The 27,891-nt window shown below is 43.1% G+C and overlaps 1 protein-coding gene across 1 annotated transcript in view; it reads right to left on the bottom strand.

Moving 5' to 3' along the window:
• The window catches only part of adgra1b (adhesion G protein-coupled receptor A1b), a gene marked incomplete at both ends in the record, with an annotated part of 253,321 nt that overhangs the window by 47,783 nt on the left and 177,647 nt on the right, over positions 1–27,891 (bottom strand). The window lies entirely within an intron of this gene.

Genomic DNA, 27,891 nt, shown 5'->3' with positions numbered 1-27,891 from the left:
CATGAGTGTGTTTGAGCTTCCTCGGTTCAATTTTATTAACCAGAGAGACAAAGATGAGGGACATACTTTGAATTAATGCAGCCAACCGTGCATGCAATGAAAGGCTCTGAATGCATACGCAGCAAATAACAGGCCTGTGTACAGTGAGACAGAAAACAGATTGTTTGAGGACAGCGGTGGATGGGGACAGAGATGGGGGAGATAAGGAACTGTGAAATGATATAGCACAATGTAGACCCAGAGGGACACGCACAGTATATCATCACCCGCCAACACCCATTCTATCCACCCTCGCTAGAAGCTACAGACAGGGGCGTCACAAGGGGGTGGGGGGGGTAAGGGGAGTGGGACTGAGTTACTAGGGCCCAAGGTGGAGGGGCCTTAATTATTTTATACTTTAGCTATTGAAAAATAGCAGATATACAAGCTCGCAGCGCGGCACCGACTGCTTGTAGATCTGCTATTTTTGAAAAGTCATGAAAATGTGTGCAAATCTTTGAATAATATGTATTTTTTTAAGATTTATTTTTGGGCTTTTTGTGCCTTTATTTGCTAGGATACAGTAGACTGACAGGAAATGGGGAATGACATGTGGCAAAGGTCGTCCGGATCGGGAATCGAACCGGCGACGCCAGCAGGCATCATAGCCTAGTATGTGGTATGCGCCTAGACCACCAGGCCAGCAGGCGCCCCAAATAATTATGTATTTTTTAAGCGAACATTTCTAACTAAACTTTTGCTTCTGTGGGGTCCCTGGAACTGAATATTTTGAGATGGGGGTCTGTGGCCAAATTCATATCATTTTGGAGGTCCTTCACATGAAAAAGTTTGAGCACCACTGACATAGAAACATAGGTTTTTCAAAAAACCTTAGAAGGATTTGAAGATTTTTCAAAAATACAGTGGCTGATCTACAAGCTCGCAGCTTGGCACTCGGTGCCACGCTGTGAGCTTGTATATCTGTTATTTTATAGCTTAATAGTTAAAGTACATTCCTAGTTGCATTCCCAGTCTAAATGGGTTAAACCCCCTGCGACACCCCTGGCTGCAGAAGCTTATTGCAGTGGTTCCCAAATGGTGTACCGAGACACAATGGTGTGCCACGAGACCAGGACAGGTGTGCCTTGGAATTTCGGGAACACAAATTGATGTGAACTTGTTTTTCTTTTGAATATATCAGTAACGCGAAAGCGTTCGTCTGTTTGTTGAGATTTTTTCAATTCCTACTTTTTCGGTATACTGAACTTTGGGTCTAGCACTCCACTGAGAAACCCCATTGTTGATGCGCAACCTCCCTTTTTTATTTAGACTATCAGTACTAACACACACTCATTTCACAATCCTAAAAACAATGTATTAACCACTTTAAATTAGCTTCAACCCCCCCCCATCCATGCATTTAAAAAAATAAGCAAAAATTGCTCATCTACAAACTTACAACATCCCATTGCAACATGCTGTGAGCTTGGAGATGGGACTATCACACATCTTTCTCTCTCTCTCTCTCTCTCTCTCTCTCTCTCTCCGTCTCTCTCCTCACACCTCTCCCCCCCCAAAATCCTCTCCCTCTTTACCCTCAGCGACACAATTCTCCTCCATTTTTTATTACAGATTTCAGCGTGATTTCGACCCAATCTCATTTCTTCATCTGACAGTTGTGCTGTCTGTACCGTTTAGATGTAAGTGGGCACTTCATCCCGTCTGCTGGCCATTTACATGCTAGTGTTGCTCATTAGGAGTATTTGTAAAGGCGTGAGCATGGCTGCCTGGACAGTAAGAGAGGAGGGAATTTTCGGCACCCAGATTAGTTTTCACCTTTGATAGCAAAGTGTATCGCTCACCCACTGGAATGGGATTTGGTTGGCAAAGTGAGCAAGCTTTGAAGTTTAAAAAGCAAAGCTCCATCGCTGGAGAAATACTGATGCATATTTTACACATGAACGTGCACGTGTGTGTGTGCGTGTGTGTGTGTGTGTGTGTGTGTGTGTGTGTGTGTGTGTGTGTGTGTGTGTGTGTGTGTGTGTGTGCGTGTGTGCGTGCGTGTGCGTGCGTGCGTGTTTGGCCCACGATATCCTCTTCTCCAACACACACATAAGCGTCCACAAATAGCAAATGAGATAAGTAACCTTGTGCATACAATTCATTTCAACACCTGACATTACGTGTAAGCCTGATGTTTCCTTTAAAAGGAAATGTAGTGCATTGTTAAAATAACATTTAGCACACTTGACTTACATAAAGTTTAAATACACATTTTTGCCTACGCTAACCCTGCAACATCAGCCAGTTAATGCCGGCCTGTTGCTGGCTGAACCGGTTTGTACCCATACTGTACCACATAAAACATAAAGAGCTTGCTCACATTTGCAGAAGATACGACAGTGATAGGCCTGATCCTTGATGCTGATGATGGCCTACAGGAGTGAGGTGGAGAACCTGACACAATGGTTCAAGTAGACTAAGCTCTTTCTTAACCCATTAAGACTGGGAACGCATCCGTGTCACTCTAGATTTTAACCACTTTAACCATTATTTTATGCTATAAAAAAAATTGCAAACATACAAGCTTACAGCACGGCACCAAGTGCTGCGCAGCAAGCTTGTAGATCTGCTATTTTTGGCAAATCTTTGAAAACATATTTTTTAAAGTGAAATATTTGTAACTGAAATCTTTCTTTGACATTAAAACATTTGAGCACCACTGATATAGAAAAACAAGAACAATTGCACAAACACCCCTCACACACACACAACGCATGCCACACTGGCACATGACAGGTCAGAGACAGATCCAATCGCCCCCTAATCAAAGCCATGGCAGGTTTTATTTCCAAAGAGGGGACTATTCTGTACCCGAGAGCCTTCAAACACCATCTACAGTTGCACAAGTTAATAATGATGTAGACTTTATTAATCCCGCAGCGGAAACTCTGTTTCAGCTTCGCCCAACTGATGGCTACTCAGCAGTTGGTTTAAGTGTCATGGACACCACAACACAGGAAATTAACCTGGGACCTTCAGTTTCCCAGGCATCCTCTCTACCCATTCAGCAATAGCAAGTGCCACCCTATTACAGATGGTATGTCCAGATTTCTTCACCTCGGTGGATCTCGAGGACGCATATTTTCAATATTTATGCAAATTACATTGACGATTGTCTTCTGTTTGCAAGAACTGAAGTGGGGTCGAGAGCACACAGCTATGGTACTCCAACATCTGTCTGTCCTTGGTTTTGTGGCGGATCAAGACATTAGTGTGCTTCAGCCTGCACAAAGCCTCCACTTCATAGTCATTTGCCTAAATTCTGTAGAATTCAGGACCCGACTGACACTAGTCAGGGTGACGTCTGGAGCAATTTCGCAAAGGTGCACACGGCCTCCCCCAGACTGTGTCGGCAGATGGACAGACTCATGGCATCCGCCATTGCACTGGTACTGCTAGCCAGACTTCGAATTAAGCCATTACTAAGGTGGAAGTTTCCTCACATTCCGGTCACTCTAGTGTGCGCAGAAACGCTGTGCTATTGGAATGACCCACGTATTCTTTTACCAGGAAGTGTGGTTGGGAACCGTCACGTCCCATAGTGTGATCACCACACATGCCAGCTTACAGGGCTGGTGAGCCTTGTGTGAGGGCAGGACAGTAAAGGGGCTTTGGGGTCCCAAGTTGGGGACAAAGCATATCATTGTTTTAGAACTGTTGTCTGTGCACCTAGTTCTCCGACAGTTCCTCCTATATGTACAGGGACACCAGGTGCTGATCAGGTCAGACAATACGAACTTGCAGAGTATATTTTCGTCCATGGCTTATCCCTAATCTTCTTTGCCCTTTTTTACCATTTAAAATACTTCAAATAGCCGATCTGCATCGACACGTTGTGAGCTTGTAATGTAGATCATCTATTTGATATATTTAAAAAAGATTATCAAAATAGTTTAAAATGGCAACATAGTTTAGGGATAAAGGGTAAGGTATGGACGAAAAAAGGGCCCGTGGTGTCATACATCAGCTGGATAAGAGGACTAATATAGCTCTGAAAATCATTGTGTGGAGCAGCCAGCATCTCATTTCACTCTAAGCAACCGATGTGCTGGGAGTGTTGAATCGGGGAGTGTTGAATCGGGGAGTCGATAACCTTTCTAGATCAGGGGTCTTCAACGTTTTCAGGCCAAGGACCCCTTAGCTGAGAGAGAGATGAAGCAGGGACCCCCACAGTTTAATCATTTGACAGCACTATCTTTTGGATTCATGTCAATTTGTGTTTTCAGATATTTAACCACTTGAACCGTCAATACTTAGCAATCTTGACCTTTCACTTTGTACATAGTCTGCTCTTTTTCTCCTCTACACCAAAGCCCTTTGCCAAAAGCTTGTAGATCTGCTATTTTTTCCCCTGTGTCTCCCTGGGCATAGGCCCTCACACAAAAACATGCAGTAGTCCTGGTTTCTATACTACTTCCCCCTAGCCAGCCGGGTGCTCCCCAATGTCCCCTGGCACGGCAGGGGGACAGCCGAAACCAGGACTACAGGTTAGGTAGTCACCGGGTGAGAAAAATGGGTTGCAAAAAACGTGGGATAAAAAAAAAAAAAGATCTGCTATTTTTGGCTAAAGTTCTCAGACACTAGGGTTCAAGTGGTTAATATAAAAAAGGAGAAAAAAACTCAAAGATTTGGAGGACCCCTTGTAGTAACTCTGAGGACCCCCTAGGGGTCCCGGACCCCCTGTTGAAGACCCCTGTTCTAGATGAACCGCCCACTATCCGGAGTGGACCCTCCATCCTGAGATGTTGGAGCAGGTCTGTCTGCGGTTCGGTCACCCTCAGGTCGACCTGTTTGCTTCACAGGAGATTGCAGTGTGCTCTCTGTTCTTCGCACTACATGGCAAACCTCCTCTGGGTATAGACATGCTTGCTCAGGAGTGGCTGAGATCGTTCCTGTACAGCACGGTTCCCCAATTAGTTTTCCCCAAGGGCCGAATTATGTCTAGGGTACCAAGCCGAGGGCCACAACATTGCAGGGGGTGACGGTGGCGTTCCCGCTACTCCAGTGACAGTTCGGATATCGTGGCTGTCGGGTGAAAATCTTGTATGACCAAAACCGTTCGTTTTGCATTTATCATTTTAAAAATGATTTAAACTAGTGAAAACAGCCGATCTACGCACCGCGAGGCGTTGTGTGCTTGTAGATCTGCTGTTTTCACTACTTTTGTGCGACGGCCTTGTTTGATGAAGCAGGGCTTTACCTTGCAAAATAACTACACATTTTGAGATACGTGTTTTCCACCCGACAACGACGATATACTAGTGTTGTTGCTGCTCTTATACCACCATTATTACTGGGGTTGGTGGGGGCCAGACAGTAGCCCCCCGCGGGCCGCAAATGGCCCGCGGGCCGCCTATTGGGGAACCCTGCTGTACAGTGTACTGACGTAGAAATCATACTTCATTTATGGACTCCTGTCTGAGAAACCCTCAAAAGATCAGCAAACCTTGACTCAGAAACAATATTAAAAGATAACGGAAACATTTATTTACAGCGCTGTAACAGTCACACACATGTATGTACATAGTCCTACACCAAAGACACACAAGAAAAGACTGCCCTCCCCTACCCTGACTCTCAGTTCATAATTGGCTAAAGCAACAACAATAACACATTCTTCTCTACTGAGCTAGTTAAAAAAACAAGAACTCCTTATTTCCTTCACACGGCCACCTGTTATCAGTTCTCGGCCCGCCGGCGGGCCCAGCGGCCGTACTTTGACAAACATTCACGTCCACGCAAGCGTGTGTTTCACCTACACGGGCATGTCGCATATCTATAGAAAGCCACAAGTCTTGTGATTACAGAGCTGCAAACCACGTGTGTGTAGCATCAAAACGCGCTACTATCAACGTTGAAGTCCGACATACATAAACAAACAAATGTTGATAAAGTTGTAACTACTCACGTTCAGAGATGGTTTCTAGTCCACCAACATGATCTATTTCCACAATAATGATGTTCTTAGTTCGTGTAAAGTACACATAATCCAAGCCATTGATTGAAAATAGTCCAAACCATGTTTTCCTTCATGCCATCACTGTTCTGGATTGGCAGACATACAAACATGATGACGACGAAAGACAACTCTTCACGGTGTTTTGCATTTAAATCCAGTCCACATTTTCAGTATAACCTCTTGTTTGCTCTTAAAATCATAGCTCAAAATGGCCCCCAAACGATTGACACTTCATTTCACCCAATTGGAGCTTCTAGTCCTGTCCCATCCCCCCAATAGCAACCAATGGTCTGTGTTCAGAGACGGTGCATGGCCATGTTTCCTGTGCCATAGATTCAGCCAGTGGCAACAGGTTGTTCTGATGACTGGCACATCTTATAGCCAATAAAATTCTCAGAAAAATGATGCCTAATTTGTTTTGGCTGAAGTGAACTACAATACCCAAAAACCCCTGCGTAACAGCACCACTGGACGTGCGTAAATACGCAGCAGCGCGCCGAATGTCAGACCAAGAGTGTTAGGGCTGTCAGTAAAATAAATAAATAAAATAATAATAATAACAAATAAATAAAAATAATAAAAAAATAAAATTAAAAAAATCCAGTCTATTAGCCCTTTTTTGACCTTTTTATATGATATATGCAAATGTCTCCAAATGAAAACGCATAAACATACACTTAGTAAAACGTGTAAAATATTCATATTCTGTAGTTTTATCATGTCCTTTGAAATTGGGCTAGGTAAGGCTTCAAAATGTGTCCACATTGTGTTTTTCAGCTCCTATATGATAATAGCAGTGTTATGCAGGCATCTATTTACTGAAAATATTTAGGCGAGGATTAAAAACTATTCCAGTAATTAGTTCCAACAATCAATTTACTTTGGGTACGTTGTGTATAGGCGTTTTTTGCAAATTATACAGGATTGTTAACTTAAACAAATGTGCCACTGACTGGCTGCCAGCTGTGACCTTCCATCCTATACTCCCTACCTTCTGACCTTATCTACAACTGGTGTTCACATCCAAGTTCTCAGCGTTCAAACTCAATCTAGCAAATGTATTCACTACTAAGCAAACAGTCCTGTCAGCGAGCCATATTGGCCAGGAAGGCACCTTGGTGAGCCGCCACCCTTTGGTGTGTCACTTCATGAAAGGAGTGGTTGGCCTTGACTATATGGCAAGCTCATAAGTGATCTGCGGGCCCTCTCAGAGTGCTCGAGTTTTTACAGCTGATTACAAGAGGGTGGTATTAAAGCCTAATCTGGCTTTCACCCCCCAAGAAATCCCTTATGGGGTCAGGGGTGCATTCTTGTAGATTTGGGGAGTTTTAGTCTTCGCTTGTCTTATCCCAGAAACAGAAGATCTTGCATAAGCTTTCCCCTGTTAGAGCTTTACGCATTTACAGGGCAAGAGGAACTAAGGGACTGAGGAGATCCAATCATCTTTTTGTCTCATGAGCTGTACCACATTGTGGTAAAACCATAACCAAACAACACATCTCCTTTTGGATTGTGGATGTGATTGCTCTAGCTCACACATACGGCCTGGGGGCCGGACCCGGCCCATCTACCATCTCAATCCGGCCCTCGAAGTCCTCAAAGAAAAAACAAAATTACCCCCAAAAATCTACATCATTTAAGTAGCCTACATAAACAGTCCGCCATGGATCCATATTTATAAAATAATTCATAAGCCTTAAAGACACCTTACAAAATAGGGAATATGTTTGATAATGTAAGTGACAGTAATGCAATTTTCACTTAATTCATCACTATATGTTTCATGTTTCAAATGTCCAATGCGTGGCCCTTCACTCACTCTATCAAAGTCATTGTGGCCCCCTGGAAAGAGATGTTGCCCACCCCTGCTCTAGCTGCTATAGATTCTAGCATATGCCGCCAGGGGCAGAGAGCCACCCGCTGATATTAGTGCTCATTCCATGAGGAGAATGGTCACATCCTGGGCCCCTTTCAAGGGCACATGTGTTCAGGACATCTGTGCAGTGGTGGCAAACTGGACTTCTCCAGTGACCCTTGCCCGCTTCTACAGCCTGGATGTGACTATGCCCTCACTGGCGCATTCCTAGACCTAGTGTGAACTCCCAAAAGAGGACCCTTTGTTTGCACACTACTACTTCAAATGGATTCAATATTGAAAGGGTTAACGTTACTGAATAGTAACCTTGGAATCTGGCTTTATGACAAATTTAGATTTAAATCTTGCCTGTAAATTTAAGAAACAAATTGGCTTCTTATACAGAAACAAAGCTAGTTTTCCATTGACCTGTAGAAAAATAGTTATTGGAGCAGTTTTTATCTCTGTGTTAGACTATGGAGATGCTCCTTCAATCCTCAAGCCATTATGCTGTTTAGCATTTTAGCTATTTGTTTTATCTCATCACTGCATCTTGTATGATAGAGTGGTTTGGCCTTCCTTGACTGATAGGCACAATAAGCACTGGTACCTGTTTATCTTTAAGCCCGTTCACAGCCAGTATTAGACCTAGGGGCGGCATAGCTCAGGGGTAGAGAAACCGTAATTAGAGCACGAAGGGTTCCCAAAGGGTTCCCAGTTTGAATCCGGGCTCCCCCTGAGTTAATGTTGAAAAGTCCTTGAGCAAGACTCTGAAACCCTACTTGCTCCCGGTGAGTAGGTTGGTGCCTTGCATGGTTTCCTCCGCCACCGGTGTATGAATGTGTGCGTGAATGGGTGAATGTAATGAACAATCTATGTCAAGCGCCTTGGATAAAAGCACTATATAAATGCACCATTTACCTTTGCTAGACTGGAACCATGGAACATACGGTACCATTGTTGCCTATTGAGATTGGCAGATTTCACCAAGGTTTTTTTCATCTCACTCATTTCACGCAGTCTACTGTCTTCACACATTTAGGAAAACATAGGCATACAAATAGCATAAACATTAACCGAAAGTATGTAGGCTACTAGCATTTGGAATACAAGACAGTAACAAGGAAGAAAATCACAACTGCCCCTTAGTAGCGGACAGTGGAAAATCAAAGTAGTATGAGTGACATGAGTGATCTGGGCAGATTGCCCCAGGAAATGTGCCAAGCTCAATAGGCAACAGCTGCGTAAAACAGCATTTTATTTTAGTCCCAGAGCTGCTTGGAAAGACCCATAACATATCGTCAAATTAAAACCTTGATTGCACCTACCCACCAATTTCTGAAAATCTTTCTAATTTGTGTTCTATTATATGGAAGGGAGAATATTTATTTTATTGAATTATTATGTGTGAATTACATTGTTTTTAAATTGTACTGTATCACGACGACACTGCAAATGAGGGCAACCTCAAAGTTTCTTCGAGAATATGAAAGTTGGCTCACTGGAAAGGCTCACGCTAGACAAAGTGGAACAGAACATTAACTTCAATACTTTAGAATATAATGGTGTGTACCGTAAATCCTCAAATCCTGTACTCAATTAAAAAGCTAGCCCCGTTTAATTTCGGTGTTTGTCAATGAAAAAGCCATTAAAAGCCAGGGTTCAAATATTAGCCTCTAGAGGGCGATGTTCACTATGATAGCGGTCCTGACTCCTGACCTGCAAGTGACCTCAAAGTACTTCTGTGTGACAGCAACAACACAGAGAATAGACGCTTAGCTGCTAGGAGATGTAGCCACAATGTTCAGATAGATTACAGGGGTCCAGGGACCCCGCGGACCCCTTGTGGACCATCGCGGACCCCCGTGGACCGTTGCGGACCCCCGCGGACCCCCGGATTTAAAGCGTGACAAACACAACCCTGTGAGTGATTGAGGCAATAGGACGATACATGTCCGTGTCCCCATCCTCACTTCTCTCTGACTGTCGTTATGCTTTGCAATTGCACAGTTGTGACTTGTAGTCATTAGAATGTGTTCTGAGGGCAGCATTAAGTCACATCTGCTTAATTTGCACTGTTCATTTGTTTTCATCTAAGCCCAAGCTGCAATAATGTTATTGTGGGGATTGGGAAATACCAATAGGCCTAAATCATTTTGTTATTTGCAGCTGGAAAATGACCAGTGTCCACCTGTAACTGCACTGTTAATTTCATACAGTAGGCTACTTGGTTTCAATAAATGCACCCAGTACATTTTACTGGATTCAAACTGACACAAAATGTTGATTTATTCATTCTGATATTTTTGAAAAATAGGAATATAGGCCTTCCTTCTTATACAAGCCTCCTTTCAGTTAGAACAACGGACTCACTCATTAGCTTTCGCCGTGGACTGAAGACCCACCTCTTCAGACTCCACCTAAACCCTTAGCACTACAGAAAATCAATGACCATACATGAAGATAGTTAGCATTTGTTTTTAGGTTTTTTTTTTTTAGAACTTTGATTTCATTGTGTTTTTTTTCTAGATAGATATCCATTTGCACTTGTTATATTGCTGTTGATGTAATGACATATTACCTTGTGATGTTTTGTATCTGCTTATTGTAAGTCGCTTTGGATTAAAAGCGTCTGCTAAATGCCTAAACTGTAAAACTGTAAAACTGTAAAAGCCTGGTGCCCGCTACTCTTGAGACAAATAAAAGCCTGGGTTTCTATAAGAGGATTTACGGTATTCAATTTAAAGCTGGGTCTCTGATAAAGTTCAGGGACATGGTTGACATAAATAAATAAAGGCTGGTCACAAATACAGGACAAAAAAAGTGCCTCAAGGTGGCTGCTATGTTTACTATGATACCATAACAGGTGCCGGTGACATTTTCCACAACACAGTAGAGAGCGAGCATGGCTCCCAGACATACAGTATATTCCATCTTCCACTGTATGCGGAGGGGAATTCAGGAGAGAAAGCTGCAAAGCACTGTCATTGACGGGAACAAATCAGATACTAAAAACAAAACAAAAGAGTGAGTGGATGTTAAATGCTGGCAACAATGTAATTCTGTTCACTTCACTGTTCAATGGGGGCTTGTGGACTGGCAGTGGGCAGACCTCTGACTTCATTATGACTCAAACATAAACATAAACAAACCACGGCCAGTCGGCCAAGTCACTATGACACCATAACAACCACGAGTCAGCTCCATATATGGGCACAAAAGAGGCATGCCCATATTTGGGCATATACTGATGACATCAGGAATCTTCGTGGGCATGAAAGGGACACAGGTAGACACAGACAAACAGATAATCAGTTATCCAACTATAAACATATTCTTTTCTTTTCAGATGTTGTTTGTAGCTGAATGTGATTATTATTAGATAACCTATTCGAGCGTGACTGCCAACATGACTGCCATGAAAAAGGTCTATTGCTCATCACTTGCAGAATACTATTTCTATTCACAGCCAAGCTGCTTCCTTGACCAAAAACAACACAGACTTTATTTATACAAGTAAACATGTTGAAATGGAAGACAGTATCTGTAAGGTCAGACTGGCTCCGCTCCTTAGAGATGCAGGTGTGCTTCACCAGTGCAAAAAAGTAGAAATGAATCTATTCAGACTACCAAGTTTCAACTGTATCTATACAGAATTCATGCCGAGGTGAAACAATAAAATATGCACATTAATATTCATAAAACCAAGTCTGTGGGACCAATAAACAGAGACTTTAATAGACCAATGGCTCAAACACAAACCTTCCCCCACCACCGTCTCATCCTCTCTTCGATTTACGCAAGTCTCATTTTTTCGTTGCCCTTATCGTCCTCACAGGAGTGCACACACTGCTTCAATAACCATTTGCTAATTAGAAGTTGAGGAACCAACAGTGGACAGCAGCACAACAACATCCACACTGTAGATAAAGAAATTAATAGATGCAGGAGCATGGCTGCTACACAGTAAATAATTTGAACTCGGAGAGCATACAAATAATAACCAAATGGACACTCACGGGTCCATCTGGTTACACGTGTACGCTCTGAGGGTTACAAATCATCAATTAATACTGAGGATTTTACAGGGCAGTGTTTTTTTGCATGCTGCCCGGCGGAAAGGCATTTTTCACTAAGCAATAAGGTCAACGGTCATCAAGCCATAAATCAATGGTCCTGTGCTGCCGCTGATCCCACTTGGCTCTGGTGACTCTTTGCCTGGGAGGAGGGGAGGGGGTGAGGGGGTGAGTGTACTGTAAGGTGCTCAAGCAAAATAGAGTGTTAATTTAAGTGTAAAATCTTTTTTTCACCCCCTACGAGTTCAATTAACACTCGGGGGTTTGCTGTGTGCTGGTAGCCGCCCCTCGCCTAATCAATCTCCATGATCAGGTCTATTATGAAAGCTGCTGTCACTTAGGGCAGTGGTTCTCAACCTTTTCAGGCCATGATCCCCAAAATTATCATATTTGAACTGGGGACACCCAGCACTTTTTAGGAGTTAGGAGTTGGCAAGTACATTTAGTTTGACTAAATGTATTCCATTGTGAAAATAGCAGATCTGCATGCTCACAATGCCTCACAACAAGGCGTTGTGAGCATGTAGATCTGCTATTTTCACCATTTCTGCCTTTAATATTTGACAATTTGACCAATGTATGACCAGAGGTACTAAAAATGGCATTGGGGTGGAGGATGTCAGAAAAAGCGTTTTTATTTTTTTTCTTCTTTTTTTTTTTTATTTCTTCATTACAGGTACTGTATGTCTCACACCCTTGGTCTCTAGAAGAGAGGCCGTTTGGGAATAAAAAGGTCCCTGGTTCACCCCCTGGGCTGTCCACGTGTCCACTCATTCTGATGGGTAAATGCAGAACACATTTTATGTGCAAAATATATGGTGACAAGAATTCCCAAAAGGTAAGGGGACTAATTTATTATTATGTATCTATGCCCTCACTCTGAACCTGCCATCAAAGTGAGGAGGAGGGGCGAATATAGGGTGGGGGCAAATCAGGGCATTCTTTGCTGTCGTCTGGGCTGACAAGACAGGTTAACAAAACATGCAGACACACAGCCGAGTGAACAGCAAGCCAAACTGGACTTGATCACGCTCTACGCAGCCTTAATAGAAGAGCGAGAAAAAAACAAAAAAACAACAACAAGCTCTTAATGTGTTTGCCGAGACTGGCCAGCGTTGTGCAAATGAGGTGCTGTCTGGTTCGGTTAAATGTTGTGCGCAATAACAGGAACCCTGTCTGAGAAACAGAGAGAGAGAGGGAGGGAGAGATCCAGGGACCAAAGGGACGGAGACGGAGAGCGAGTGATGAGGAGTTTTCAGAGCCTGTCCTCATTTGAGCTTTCTCTGGGGTGTGAGAGGGGTCATAATGTCGACTAGGCTACACACAAACATCTTGAATGACCACTGAGGATTTCACTGTGTAGGGAACAGCTGTGGTGTGTGTGTGTGTGTGTGTGTGTGTGTGTGTGTGTGTGTGTGTGTGTGTGTGTGTGTGTGTGTGTGAGAGTGTGTGTGTGTGTGTGTGTGTGTGTGTGTGTGTGTGTGTGTGTGTGTGTGTGTGTGTGTGTGTGTGTGTGTGTGTGTGTGTGTGTGTGTGTGTGTGTGTGTGTGTGTGTGTGTGTGCGCGTTTGAGAAAAAAGCCATAATACACAATACATGGACAGATGCAGATCAAATGTCGGATTATAACAGCCATATAGGGCTGGGGCGGTATGGATTTTTAGTTATTGCGGTAATAAGTCACTGTTTACCAACAGTATGGCAGGGTCATGACCATTGACCACGCCCTCATCTCCAGCCTATTAACTCTACCCACCTGTACCTCATTAGTTCACTGAAGCAATAAGCCACAAGAGGCATGTGGTTACCTGGTATTTTATAACGGCTGAGAAGCGTGGTGAGACACGAGGCGAAGCCGAGAGTCTCCAACCCTCTCAGCCGTTATAAAATACAGGTAACCAAATGCCTCACATGCAGATAATTTTCTAAAATGGTTACAATATGGCAACATGAAAAATCATAGACATGTGCCAATTAAAACTGTTCCATTTCACTAATAATTCACTACATGGTCTGCAAGAAAGTAGTTCCCAGCTACAAGAAAGTAGTTCCCTGCTTTCTGCCAACAACACAGGTGCAGATAATTGGTGCATTGTGGAACACCGTGGAAAGAAATAACGCACTTGGGTTTGATATAAACTGATTCAAGGTGTGGATTATAGTCTCAAATACCACAGCAATTAAAGTGAAACCAGCCAATCAGAATGGAACTAGCCGTTATATACACCCCTCCTCCACTTCACATCAGGCAGTATTGTTTGACTCTAGAGACTCTAGCAGCTCCACACGGTCCCGTCCGTGTACGCCTTTGTTGTTTTTGAACTTAGCATTGACTACGTTTGACTATGTTAGCATTGCCTGACGTGTACCTTTCTTTGGATTTATTAAACACCCTTGAAACCTCCGCAAAATGTAGTTTTGAATGAAAAAAACTAAGTATTAAATACATTTAAAAAATATATATATAAAAAAATAATCACGGTATAATCACAGTTATGAACTCGACACTGAGGTATGCATTACACAACCGCGGTATGGCAGTATTGCGGCCCTACAGCCATATACTGTTTATAATCTCAATGTACCTCAATGGAAACCGTCAAAGTCTGCAGGACTTTTTGGGGTTATCCTTTTAGACCAAGTGTATGACTGTACTCGTGCTGATTGCATTTCTGTCTAATAAAGCAATCAATCAATCAATCAATCAATCAATCAATCAATCAATCTGTGTGCTCATAGGGTCTCTGGACAAATGTTAGTTTGAATCTATTGTAACAAATCTCGAATTGTGTTGCTTGTTTGCGTGTGACACGTGACCACTGACGCGTGTGACACGTATTCATATATTTGGGAGGTACGTGTGCGTCTGTAATGCCACATTTCTTGTACATAAATCTGTGAAATCTTTTACATTTTGTGAAGGATCTCAGATTAGACTGTCCTGCCATACACTTGGAAGCCATGTCCCTATTAGACCCTGTCTTGCTTCCATCCATGGAACTTTCAATAGGCAGTAATCCACATGATTAGAGTGTTCAGTTCTACCTCAGTCAACCTCACCAACCTGAAAAGCCTGGTCTCGGCATGATTGCATGCAGCTTGCAACACAATTTTACAGATTTATTGATTAAATCAACGAATCGATTTGATTTGACAAATTCCTGAGAATGCCTTTAGTCGAGGACATGTAAACCTCTTGATCATCTCAACGTGTCTGATTTATTGCCATAAAGATTGCTTTACACCCCAATCAAGTATTCATATCTCACTAATTGGTTGTGCCAAAATCATCAAATTGGAAATAAAAACGGAACGGTAATGGCTTCATTATCATTTATAAAGACAGCTTGTCAACGTGGACAGTTTAACATTTGAGGCAATAGCTCTGCCTCGCCATAAAAAAAACGGGTGCGCTAGCCTGTTTGAGCTGTGCCAATTAATCAGTGGCTGTATATAAACAACATCAAAACTGCGAGACTACTGAATAGCCCATTAACTTTCTTTGGATTGCTCCATCGGGTGGGTGAGCACGCACGCACGACGCACGCGCACGCACGCACGCACGCACGCACGCACGCACGCACGCACGCACGCACGCACGCACGCACGCACGCACGCACGCACGCACGCACGCACACACGCACACACACACACACACACACACACACACACACACACACACACACACACACACACACACACACACACACACACACACACACACACACACACACACACACGCGTATGCATTAGGGAAACACTTCCAGCAGTATTATAATCTTTCATAGACTTAGCTGAGGAGAATACATAATTTGAATAACAATAGGTTAAAGCAATGCAATCTGTTATCTGGCCTAATAGAGGGACGCATATAAGGAACCAACGTACCGAAGGTGCCCAATATGGCGTGTCAGGGAAATAGGGCCAATACTGAGTATTGGCTGACTCCAGCGACGCTGGGGCAAAGCTGTTGATGGCCTGAGATAAATGGTGGGCTGTGAGCTCTGAACTCATTACTCAGGGAGAAAACAATCTGCATCACATGTCAAGTTATTGGCCAGCAGCAATCTGTTATTGAAGAACAGGGGGGCTTATTGAAGGAGCTACAGTACAGTAGGGCCTTCATCCAATTGGCCGCGTCGCCAGGAGACAGTGAGGTGCATGGTGGAAAGGCTAGATCATCAAAGTAACAGAATGTGAATCCAAGGTTTTGATGTACTTTTGGGATACATGTACATAGGGCTGTCACAATTATTACATAATCGTCTAATCGCAATTATTTGACGTAAACGTGGTTATTTTTCATAATCATCATAATCGTTTCCATGTTGAAACATTTTCATATATTTAAAAAAAAATGTCAAAAATAGTGGAAATAGACAATCTACAAGCTCACAATGTGTCGCATCACGACGCATTGTGAGCTTGTAGATCGTCTATTTACACTATCAATGTTATTTTTTAAGTATAATGTTGTCAAATATATCAATAATTTCTTTGTATATTTAGGTTATGTGTCATATCTGCCATGTGCAACTTAAAAGCCTAAAAGCAAAACAGAAATGTAATTGTCAATGACAAAAACACAATTAAATTGTTAATCGCAATTACTTGAGTGACAATTAATCATCGTGTAAAATGTCATAATCGTGACAGCCCTACATGTACACACCAGAAATATAGCACATGCACGCAAGCTCACGCACACACACACATGCACATACTGTAAAGCAGTGTGCATACACATCCATGCACATGAATAAAGCGGTGTGCTGCATACACGAGGTAAACAGACCTCAAATGTAAGGTCGCACTTAGACTTGAAAATCAGTGCATAATATTAAATTGAGCAACAGCCCCTCCAGTCTTGCGTGGGGAGTTCACACAGCACAAGAATGTTTCTGCTTGAGTCAGGGGCTGGTAAGTAGGCAGTATGCCCGCCTACATAATATGCATAGAGGTGATGTGCAGAGCGGAGGGCCATGTTTTAGACAAACTTGAGGAGAACATAGGGGTCAAAGGTAACTGGTGCTTAGGTGGCCGGGCACATTGTTAGCATGACTGAGTGACCTTAACCCTTATTAAAAATGCTCACATCAATAACACATTGATTGAATACACATTCATGGTCCATTCCTAGACCAGTTCTGTCTTGGTGAAAATGCTTTGTGAATATTATGAGTAACAAATTCAACTGGATTATTCAATACAATATATTATATATTGCATGTATAGTTTATTTATGTCTTTGTCAGTTGGGTGGGTGTTACTTTAATTGTCTTCATGGACTACTAATGGAAACAAGCTTCGGTTATGTGATTTCATCTATGTTGGTGCTTTTAAATTGAAACTCTATCCATAACATTTGATTATCTCCTAATCTACAGAATAAAACACAATCTATTTCATTGTATTGACTTTTGAATGGTGTTTTCATTGACTAGTCATGAACCGTTTCTATAATATAGTGTCATTTCGGAATCTTCTATAAGAGATTCTGCAACCCAACAGTTGCTTTATTATCAACTGATTTCAATTAACATTGTTTTCCATGCATCTCTCCACTATCTCAAGGGCTGTACAATCATGCTTCCTCTTGCTGAAACAGCCAAAATTAAATCTTGTCATTTGCAAACCTTGGAAAGGTCATTCATGCTTATATTTCATCATGATTAGACTAATGTAACTCCCTGCACTCAGGGCTCAGTAAAAAGGCTATCTCCCGTCCCCAACTGGTGCATAATTCAGCTGCTAGAATGTTAACTAATTCAACAAAATGCAACCATATTACACCCATCCTTGCTTCTCTTCACTAGTTGCCTGTGAGTTTCAAATCAGAATTTTTTATTTTACTGATGACTTCTAAAGCCTTACAAGTCCAAGCCCCTCGTAACATTTTAGATATGCGCTCCCATATGAGCCTGCACGCAACGTGAGAGCCTCCAATACGGCCCTCCTGGATGTTTCTAAAACATTTTTTGTTTACAAATTTTTTAGTTAACTAATACTGGGGAGATCTCAATTTTGTGGCTGCCTGAGGATCTAAAGGTGGTTGCACACTGCTGCGTTTTTCGGGCCGAATATCGGAGTGAATTTCGGAGCACGCAAATAAAAAAATCTAACTCACGTTATGTCAGTCACGTTTGCACACTGCCGCCCGTTTCGCGCACCACTCTGTCCCTTGCTCTCTCTATCTCTCTCTCTCCTTGCCCTGAAAAACGCATTTCGCAACGAAAAACGCAGCAGTGTGCAACCAGCTTAAGCCTTAAGGCTTGCCTTACTGCCTACTATACTATTATATGCTTTTTATTTATGCCTTCTATTATTTGCTGTTTACTATATCTATTTCGTTTTACAATTTTGATCTCTTGCAGAAGGTTTATTTATTTAGTATTATTATTATTATGTTCCCTATTTCAGTGTTCACATCCACCTACTTTGCTATGGATACCATTTAACCATCTTCTTCATATCAAACAAATACATCACGGAGGCCCCCAGGAGTGTACAGTATTAATTACTTCCTCTTGCGTGTCTTACAAGGAAGCCCAGTGTTGCAATGAATGGGAATGAGTTGACCACATATTCAAATGTCCTCCTCACAATAGAAAGACAAGATTCACATTGAATATCGGTAAAGTTTCATTTTAACAGTAAACAAAACAACACCCCCTGATCCTAAGACCTTCAATAAGTCAAGGAATCCATATCTGATAATACTGACAATTTCACCTCCTCTGGACACCAGAAATCATCAACACATACCCTGCACCCTGTTTTTTTCCATGCATTTCTAAACATAGTAATCATCTTCTTTCTAGATGACTTTTTCAGCATTTCTTAATTAATAATAATAGATAACTATTTCCTCCTGTGAGGGAAATTCAGTATTTTCAGCACAACCGAGCTAATTTGCTGCCCACAAGGAGCACATGAGCAATTAGGGGTTAAGAGTCATGCTCAGGGACACACATCGATTCCAGGCTACCCTGGCCTGGAATCGAACCTGTGACAACCAGGGGCTCTGGTTCCCCAGGCTGGCTCCCTAGCCATTCAGCTATGCCGCCCCTAAATGATAAATGATATTGAGAGTGAGAGTGAGAAAGGCAACAGAAAAGGTGGACAGAGAGCTAAGCAGGGGAATGACAAACAGCAAACAGTCCCGACTGCCTAACAGCAAACAGTCCCGACTGCCTGGAGTTGAACCAGGGACACGCTCAAGAAGGCATTTTCCCCCCATCTACTATTACATTTTTCTTAGAGCCGCATCCCACTTCCAAGAAATAGTCAGTTTAGAGGCTAATAAACTGAGAAATCGGACAACCTCCTTAATCCTTTCTGCCAAAAAAAACTACTTGGATGAGAAAGTTGAGGAAAACATCCACAAACCACGAGACCTATGGAAGCTATTTAAAACCCAGCTAGGCTGTGGTGCTAAACTCAGATCCATAGCCAGCAACATATCCATCCAAACTCCCATAACCCTCCTCACGGATAGTCTTGATGTAGCCAAAAATCTCAACATCTACTTCACCTCCATGGCCAAAAATCTGGTCAATAAACTGCCCGCTCCATCTGGGCTGTTTGGTGTTAGGCACATCTTGAAATTCTACAGGAACCTTGGGGTATGCAAAGACAACTTTAAACTTGCCACGGTGTCAACTGATGAAGTGTTTAAAAAACTGCGCACCCTACCTCAATTCAAGGCCGCTGGCCATGATAAAATTGCCCCCAAATTTCTCATAGACTCAGCTGCCACCATTGCCCCAATCATTACCCATATTATTAATCTATCTATCAAGCAGGGTTATGTCCCCCAGGACTTCAAATTAGCCAAGGTAACCCCCCTGCACAAAAAAGGCAGTAAACTTGACCCTGGCAACTACAGGCCAATCTCAATCCTTAGTTCCATCTCTAAGGTAATGGAAAAAATTGTCTATGAACAGGTGGCTAGATATCTTGAAGAGAATAAACTGATCTACGAGTTCCAGTCTGGCTTCAGAGAGTCCCATTCCACAGATACATGCCTCATCTATTTGAATGATTACATCAAACGTGAAATTCACGATGGCAAATATTGTGGCATGGTCATGCTGGACCTCCAGAAGGCATTTGACACCGTCGATCATTCTATTCTGATCGAAAAACTCAAAGCTATTGGTCTTGATAGCACAGCAGTGAGATGGATGCACTCTTACTTGGTGGGGAGGGAACAGATGGTGGAAGTCAACGGAACCCTGTCCCCCCCCCTCCCAGTAAACTGTGGAGTACCTCAAGGGAGTATACTAGGACCACTGTTGTTCTTAATATACGTAAACGACATGTCATCTGCTTGTGACTGCAATCTGTTTCTGTTCGCGGATGACTCGGCTCTCCTAGTCTCAGGCAGAGACATTTTGCAGGTTGAAAAGGCCCTTAACTGTGAACTTAACAAAATCTGCACCTGGCTCAATGACAACAGACTCTCAATTCACCTAGGCAAAACTGAATGTATCCTCTTTGGATCTAGTCAGAAACTTAGCCTAGTTGAGAACTTCACAATTAAAGTAGGTGACACTGTGATAGAAAGAAAAAACCACATCTGCTACCTGGGTTGCATCCTGGAGGCTAACCTATCCAGTGAAAAAATGACCACCAAGGTAATTAATAAAGTCAATCAACGAATTCGCTTCTTGCAAAGAGTTGCCCCACTGATCAATATTAAATCCCGAAAGACACTAGGAGGTGCTCTTATTGGGCCCCTCATTGATTACGGAGTCCTTGTCTGGTATCGCGACGCCCCAGCTGCCTTAAAGCTAAAGCTCCAAACAGCCCAAAACAAACTAATTAGGGTTGTGCTTGGTCTCCCTCCTCTGACCCACCTTACCGAGCATCACCACGAAAGCGTGGGGTGGCTCAAAGTAGCTGACAGAGTACAGCATCTTGCAATGGGCCTGGTGTACAAGATACACTACACCTCCAAGATTCCCATGTACCTGACAAACTACTTCTTAAAGGTCAAGGATGTTCACGATCATAACACCAGAGGCAGCTCCACTAATCATCATCAGCGTAGATTTAACACTAAACAAGGCGCTAACTCGTTCTCCTGCTATACCATCAACATGTGGAACGCCCTTCCACAAGCCCTAAAGGAGAGCAAATCCCTAGCCTCCTTCAAAATAGGTATGAAAAGTCACCTTCAGACAGCAGCTACCCGTGACTTGTAAATAGACTAAGCCCCCATGCTCCCCCCCCCCTTTTTCTTTGTATTCTGCCTTTTGTATTTGATGTTATGCTTTTGAAACTGATATTATCCTAGATAAAGTACTATGTTCTATCCGTCTGTCTTTCAATGTTATATGAGATACTTAAAGTGTGGTTCCTGTGGAAATAAGCCTCGGCTTTCTAGGATCTCCTTTTAGTTGACCTTGTACCAGTGATTTGTACTGTCATGAAACTGTACTTTTTTCTATTGCAAACTTCTAATAAATTCTTCAATCAATCAATCAATCAAGGCCATACACGCCCCTTTACATCCACTTCAACTCATAGCTAGCTCCGATGTCGGTAGAAGGCCATACACGCCCCCTTTACGTCCACTTCAACTCATAGCTAGCTCCGCTGTCGGTAGAATGCACGGCACAGCCGTCCGCTGATTCGCTAGAGAGCAAGAGAGAGAGAGAGAGAGAGAGAGTCTCAGGTTACAAGAGGGAAGGGGGGGGGGCGCTGCACAGGGGGAGAGAGAGAGAGAGAGAGAGAGAGAGAGAGAGAGAGACTCAATCGCTAGCCGAGAGCCTGTATCTTACAAGAAGTTCGCGGCCCTTCGGGCCACTCAAATCTACAGTTCACAGCAAGATACTGTCTGTCTGTCTGTCTGTCTGTGTGTGTGTGTGTGTGTGTGTGTGTGTGTGTGTGTGTGTGTGTGTGTGTGTGTGTGTGTGTGTGTGTGTGTGTTGCTAAAATGAAAACATTGAAATAATGAAAATAAAACATTGGCAGGCCTATTACAGTAACAATAATAACACAATTAGGCCAAAACTTTTTTTTTTTTTCAACAAACTTTTTTTTTTTTTCAAAAAAAAATTTTTTTTAACTTTTTTTTAAAAGATTTTTTTTTTTTAAAGCGGGCGTGGACTCTAGATGTGAGGGCCCGAAGGGCCGCGAACCTCTAGTGTGGTACATTATGCGTCATAACTATTGTGTCGCAAGTAATCATCGTTGATGGAATCCTATACATCTCTTAAAAGATGTTCAAAAGCTCAAGGAAATGTAAAGAATATCTCAAAACAGGAGTGAGCGTTTGTGAACACTGCAGAAAGGGCTGTGTGCTCCAGCAAACCATAATCGCTCTGACATGCATCACAATGCCCGAGTTATACTTAGTTGCATAAGGGTGTTGCGCACCGGAAATCTGCTATTTTTGGTGCACGACACTAGCATGTATGTCTAAATCAGGCATAAAACACTAATACAATGTTAAAATGTTTGACCATAAATATTGCTGCCTGAGAAAGAGTTTTGTTCTCTAAACGCATTGCAGAGTAGTCTGTAGATTATTAGCAATTTCTGTGTTTGTCTGCCTGGACAAACGTTGTAGAATGTGCCTATTTGAAGGCATTCAAACATCATTTTGTATTGTACTGTACAGTGTAGTCTCCATCCTAATTGTTTTTGCATTGGATTTTTGCTCCTTTGGGAACCCTAAGAATCTCCACTTTTCTGTGTGACCTATAAATTCAAAATGTCAAAATCCACCCACATTTGTGATTCCTAGAGGATCTGAAGGTTGCAGTGGGCCAATTCTTCCTTTTCATCAAGAATTAAAGTGCTGTATGACTGCATCACCCCTGTTTGAAGCACCACAAAATACTACCATTGCACATTGTTACTTGAATATGTTTTGAATTAAAGACGCCTATTAGAGGACACCTATTGGCAAGAAATCATCACAGATTCCCTCTCTCTACTTTATACTTTGAACTGTACTCTCTTTATTTCATCATTGCCTCCGAGTTATTTCCTTGTGTGTGTGTGTGTGTGTGTGTGTGTGTGTGTGTGTGTGTGTGTGTGCGTGCGTGCGTACACGCGCGCGCGTGTGTGTGTGTGTGTGTGTCTGTGTGTGTGTGGAGGGGGGGGGGGGGGGTTTCACAGATCTAGGGTACGCAAAAGAAAACGTCCACATCATCCCATTCATGCTGACTATGATACAGTATCTCTATTTCTCATCTTTTCTCTCTCATGCACACACTACTTTCTCTCCAAAATCGCTATTGATTCAATTATTACATTTTCTATAGACAAAAAAATGTATATACTGTACATACATGACCAAAATGTCACCATGTCAAAAGGATAAAACACAAAAAGCTGTTTTATTTCCATTGTGATCCGTTCCACATGTCTGTTTCTATCTCTCCCTCTGTCTGTCTGTCTGTCTGCCTGTTGATTTTCAAGCATACACAACTTTATTCATAATTAAATGCATAGACGGTTTCTCAATTCTGAGTTCTATGGTGCACAATTCAGACAATGACTCACACAGTAAAACGATCCAAGCAGAAAAGCTCCGCCACACTAATTGCAATGCAACAGCCATCACTGGGCCCTTTCCTTTTAACAGACGTTAACATATTCATTGTATCCGTATACGGTATATAGCAATACATCCCTTAACAGCTCTTCTCTTATTGGATTGTAGCCTTAGGTCTTTGTTATGATTGGATGCTACTATATATATATATATATATATATATATATATATATATATATATATATAAACAGCCACTCCAGCCAGTCCAAAAGAGCCCCTCTCTTTCTAAAGGTCTGCCGGTGCATATTAAACAGATGAGAGCAGTGCAGCAATCACATACATCAACTTCTGCCTCCGCACACTTTCCTGTTTACCACCTCGGCGGAAACTAGCTACCCCTGTGACAGAGAGACACGTCATATAGTGCACACACCAGTTGAGCCAGGGAGAGGTGACGATCGGTGGGCAGGGGGGAGGTGGGGGTGGCGGTGGGGGGCTTGTCAGGGTGATGAAGACAAATGATGAGGCTGCATTGCTGTAAATGAGTGAGTCAGCCCTCCCCTCCAACAGACACGGGGCCTGCTTGAGGCAGAAGGAGAGATGGATGGAGAGGAGAATTAACAGGCTTTTTTTTTTGTTGGGGGGGGTCAACACACATGAGAACAGAATAGAACTCTCCATGGTGCTGAAGTCCCAAGGGCTGCTTTCTAAGAGGCCTATCAAGCAAATCCTTCCAAAATCGCACATGATTAAAAGACAAACAAAAAGAGCCACACTGTACACAAACATCAGTCCTTGCAACAATTAGCTTTCTTATGTGAACAAAGTCAAGGACACATCTGTTATTCTTGCCTTTACAGAAAACCACAGCAGGGGGTGGGGGCAGGTATGTACTGTATATCAGTGGTTCTCAACCTGTGGGTCGGGACCCCCAGGGTGGTCCCCAAATTATTGGGAAGTCCCCAGATGATTAACTTAATGTGCAACATTGTTTTCTCACTCAACAGTAAACAAACCCGCATAAAGTTTAAATGGTGCATTTATATAGCGCTTTTTGTGCTTTACAGAGATCGTGCATTACATTCACCCATTCACGCACACATTCATACACCGGTGGCGGAGGAAACCATGCAAGGCACCAACCAGCTCACCGGAAGCAATGTGGGGTTCAGAGTCTTGCCCAAGGACCCTTCGACATTAACTCAGGGGGAGCCCGGATTCGAACTGGGAACCTTTCGGGAACCCTTCGTGCTCTAATAACGGTTTCTCTACCACTGAGCTATGCCGTTTAAGTGTATAGAGGGTATCTGAACATTTCTAAAGTGTCAATTTAAGGACTTTTTGATACCTCTAAAATGACAAATTAAACATTGGCCAAATTGTCAAATATTAGAGGCAGAAATTGTGAAAATAGCCAATCTACATGCTCACAACGCCTCGCAACGCGAGGTGTTGTGTGGGTCCCCAGTTAAAACTAGATAAACTATGATTATTTTGGGGGTCGTGGCCTGAAAAGATTGAGAACCACTGCTGTGCTGTATATGGCCAAACAAAACCTCAGGGACTGCTGAATTCCCTGCAACAGAGCATTATCCAAAGTCAGCTTATTTGGCATTCTGATCACAGATCCCGTAGAGAGGCTCTCCACCGTGCAGTTCCTTTGGAGGCCAAGTCCAAAGAGTTTCTCATTAAAATACTTTGAATATCCCCAAACAGTAGGGACTGGTTCAATATATTCCCCCAGGGACAATGGCATTGGCTTGTCACACACGCGCACGCGCGCGCGCGCACACACACACACACACACACACACACACACACACACACACACACACACACACACACACACACACACACACACACACACACACACTCATGATTGCGAACAGGAAACACTCACATCCACATGTGCACAGGCACACATGCATTGCACACACAAGGCACCACAGCATTAAGAGAGAGTGAGTCCAGCTCAGCAGTTGCATAGAGATTGCATTGTCTGTTGTTGGTATATCTTTAATCTTTTCCTCACATTCCTCTGAATGATTTCTATATGCATTATTCATCCTTCAAACCTGTAAGGTTTTGTGGTTAATGCTGTGCCGGTTGGCTCAATATTATAGATACGCCATGTGATCAATTGTTACACTGCAGGCCAGGGGTCTTCAACGTTTTCAGGCCAAGGACCCCTTAGTTGAGCGAGAGATGAAGCAGGGACCCCCACAACTAATAGATTCCATATAGTTTCATCGTTTGACAGCACAATCATCATTGTATTTTGGGTTCATGTACATTTGTGTTTTCAGATATTTAACCACTTGAACCGTCAATACTTAATAAACTTGACCTTTCACTCTGTACTTAGTCTGCTCTTTTCCCCCTGTACACAAAACCTCTTTGCCAAAAATAGCCGATCTACAAGCTCACAAGCTATTTTTGGCTAAAGTTCTCAAAATATGGACGCTAGCTAGGTTCAAGTAGTTAATATAGAAAATCACACAAAGATTTGAAGGACCCCCTGTGTTAACTCTGAGGACCCCCTAGGAGTCTTGGACCCCCTGTTGAAGACCCCTGCTGTAGGCTACATTGCAGATGACTGGAATCTGAATGATACTGTTCTAATGAGTCAACCTTGATTGTTCACAACACAACACACCAAGGAAATGACCACACTAGCCTCTCTGGTCCAACATGCTGCTGTCACCAACCTGTTCCAACATTCTCAACGTTTCGTTTTAAAAACCTGTAGAAAACTTTGAGCATAATGGAGTCTCTGTCAGCTTCTTTTCAATAGATTTTTACATCTCAAAACAACGAAGCAGTGGCTTGAAGTTCGTCTTTGCTGCTTTTTATTTTATTTCACAGCACAGGCGAACGCTTAATGGGATATAACGGTAAATGGCTCTTTTGCTTCGAGATTAATCACGCGGACAAGACGTAGCCTAGCTATTCGAAAAGATTCCTTTCAGCTCGACATGAAAAGATTATGCAACAGGTCTGCTGTTCCAGAGGCAGCTCTGCAGCTTAATGGACATCATCATCGCAACATATTGTAGATAGTGCCGACAGGAGAATGATGTCACAAGTCCGTAAATATAAGGGTCCTTTTCTCGGGCACTGCGGAGACTAGGCGGGTGTGGTGACTGCATTAGTAAAACGCACGATCCCCGCGCAAACACATCGAATAAAAACCCACACGCATAGCCTCTATATACAGTATCCTACCACAACATCACTCTTTGTGCAGTCCTTTCTGTTAATGGCTTACCACCACCATCTTCATCATCGCTTCTAGGTGCCGTGCAGCCTACGTGCCCTGAAGTTCAAACCATTAATCTGTTGCCATCGTCCATTTACTAAATTGCACGATCTCCGCTTTATGGTTTCGCTCTGACAGCCACAAGGTGCCCAATAATGACGGTGCGCTGTCAAGCGCAGCGAAAAGCGTCTCACCAAAGAACAGGTTGGGATATTGAATAGCCTACATCCACACTGTCTGCCACAGACAGCCCTGCACAATGACAACCTGACATCTGCGCTCCATCTCACGACACCTTGGTATTCTGTGCACACACACACACACACACACACACACACACACACACCCCACTCTGAACCAATGCATTCTGTCGTTTTTCCTATGCCGCTTGCCTCGGTAAAGCCACTCATCCCTATATGCGGGTTTTCGAGCCATGCAGCGTAGGCTATATGTACGTCTACACATGAACAACAACGGCATTGAACGAGGGCTTCATAAAATATGCAGGAAAAAGGCAACTCGGAAAGCAATACCGATCATCTCAAGCACAAGAACACTTTTCATGCTCCACCAAGAAACAACTGACCTCCCAGTCCGAATCCCACTCCTCGGTAAACATCCGGAGGATTTCTGGTCATCCAAAAGCGTACAAGGCGCAGCGGCGGCTCTACGGAACGACTGGGCGACGAGATGCCATTGCGCTTTTGGTATTATCCTCATGAAATCAATTTTAATAGGAGACGTCCGTCGTCAGAAGAAGGTAGATGATCGCTGGTGGTGGTACGCGCGTCGGCGACGTCGAGACCAAACTTGAGCGAGATGATACATTAACGACGGCTATGCTTTACAATCGAACATTTTTTTTTTTGGTCGGCAAGGCAAGGTTGCACCCAATTAGTATAGGAGCCTCTACACCACTTGCGCTCGCAGGCGAATAGCTACTGACAAGGCGCTCCTTCTGTTGAGCATCGCTTCGATTTCAGCTGCTGTGCTGCTTTCAGACACGGCGACACACACTGGAAAAAACACGCGCAACTTCTTCTCTCCTTTCCAAAATAACCCTGTAGGGAAAACACAACACGCTCCGAAGCCAATGAATCCCATGGCGCATTAATAGCCCAATCCTTTTCCTCAGCTGAGGAACAATAAAGCGAGCTTTTAAAGGTCCCTGTATGAAGTGCTTGGGCAA

This window comes from Nannobrachium achirus, assembly GCF_963921795.1.
Source record: "Nannobrachium achirus genome assembly, chromosome: 13".
NCBI classification, from domain to species: Eukaryota; Metazoa; Chordata; class Actinopteri; order Myctophiformes; family Myctophidae; genus Nannobrachium; species Nannobrachium achirus.
This window is presented reverse-complemented; position numbering and strand designations above follow the sequence as displayed.